The sequence below is a fragment of the Octopus bimaculoides genome, chromosome 27 (assembly GCF_001194135.2).
Source record: "Octopus bimaculoides isolate UCB-OBI-ISO-001 chromosome 27, ASM119413v2, whole genome shotgun sequence".
In the NCBI taxonomy this organism is placed as follows: Eukaryota; Metazoa; Mollusca; class Cephalopoda; order Octopoda; family Octopodidae; genus Octopus; species Octopus bimaculoides.
This window is the reverse complement of record NC_069007.1, coordinates 12,623,227-12,624,941: the sequence shown is the minus strand read 5'-3', so window position 1 is coordinate 12,624,941 and position 1,715 is coordinate 12,623,227. Positions and strand designations below refer to the sequence as shown.

At 30.8% G+C, this 1,715-nt stretch overlaps 1 protein-coding gene across 1 annotated transcript in view; it reads right to left on the bottom strand.

The window, feature by feature from the left end:
* LOC106873057 (cation-dependent mannose-6-phosphate receptor) overlaps positions 1 to 1,212 on the bottom strand; it is a 30,207-nt gene extending 28,995 nt beyond the window's left edge. Inside the window, exon 1 of the mRNA XM_052977193.1 lies at positions 1,182 to 1,212. The gene's annotated coding sequence lies outside the window, so the exon portion shown is untranslated. The remainder of the gene's footprint in view (positions 1 to 1,181) is intronic.
* Between the last annotated feature and the right edge of the window lie 503 nt (positions 1,213 to 1,715).

The window sequence follows — 1,715 nt, the reverse complement described above, 5'->3', positions numbered from 1 at the left end:
TAAACCACATTTATTTTGTGCTCTTTGCTACATTGGTTTCTATTAACCCATTTATTCTATCAGAAGAATTTTTATTCATTAAGATAGAAGAAATACACATAATTATATATATATATATATATATATATATACAACGGGCTTCTTTCAGTTTCTGTCTACCAAATCCACTCACAAGGCTTTCGTCGGCCCGAGGCTATTATTAGAAGACATTTGGCTAAGGTGCCACGCTTTGGGACTGAACCTGAAACCAGGTGGTTGGAAAGCAAGCTACTTACCACACAGCCACTCCAAATACTAATAAATATATAGCATTATATAGGAACGAGAAAATTTTTTTTGGCCCGTTCGCCAGACTACTGTTAATTTTCTGTCGTATTTGTCAGTATTATTATTAGTTTTAACTCCTCTTTCTAGCAGGTAGGCGCCTTATGTGCTGTTATCTTTAATATTTATATAATGTTTAAGATAAAAAAATGGAGAAATCGACAGATATCAATTTATTAACATATCAAATTCGTACAACCTACAATTGTTTCTATATCCAATTCAAATATTTAAATTAAAAATGCATTTTGAATATATTGAGTTGGTTAAAAATTGATATAAAAAATAATCACATCTCAATCGAGAAGCTAACATTTTAGCATTTCACCGATATACAGGATAAAACCGGGGAACTTGGATGTCAACATCCCTTCAAGAGGTATCTACATCCTCACAAGTATAGATATATATATATATATATATATATACACACACACATATATTATTGTTTGCGTTTAAGTTATATATAAAAACAAATTGATATTAAACTGAATGACTACTCAATACTTTTTAATAAAGTACACACACACACACACACATATATATTATACATACATCCACATATACACATAACTGTTATTATCAAAACTGAATAAGAAAGAATTTTAATGTTTAGATAAAAGATTTGTAAACATCTGATCATTGAAATAAAAGAAAACTATCAGAAAAGTTATTCATATTAATCTTTTTTCATGGAGAAGTTAAATTATTATTTTATTATGAAATAAACAATCGTATATATATGGCATTCTTTCAATATAGATATTTTATCGAAAGAATGCCATACAATACATATATATATATACATATACATATATATATGTATAATACTGTATACTTTTGATTAATGTACTCACTTTATCGAGAAATACGAGTGCAGCTTTCTTCCGAATTATACGAATCTTAAATAACACACATATAACGGAACTTCAACCTTTATAAAAGTTGTGAAACTTTTCCTAAGCCATATTTAGAAGAACGGAATAGAAATGGACAAACATAGATGTCTGTGTCGACTCAACAGCTACGTGAGTGTATATGGGTGATGAATGTATAAAGCGAAAAGCCAAATGGCACCAGAGGAAGAAGAAAGATTAAATAGAAAGAAATCGGTTTACATACAGAGGTTGATCTGGTGCGATTGCTTCGGTGAGGGGTCGCAGGTCAAACTGCCAGCCGAGGAAATCACACGTACAAGGTCCAGTTCCGAGACAACTTTCGGCTCTCGAAGGGTTTATTTTAAGGACGGCAACATAATATACACACAATAATAAACTCCGCAGCACTTTTTTATCGTCCATCGTCGTTGCCTTCCACTTGTATTTATTTAAATACATACATATATATATACACAAATATGTTTATATGTAATCACAGTCGACGGCATAAAC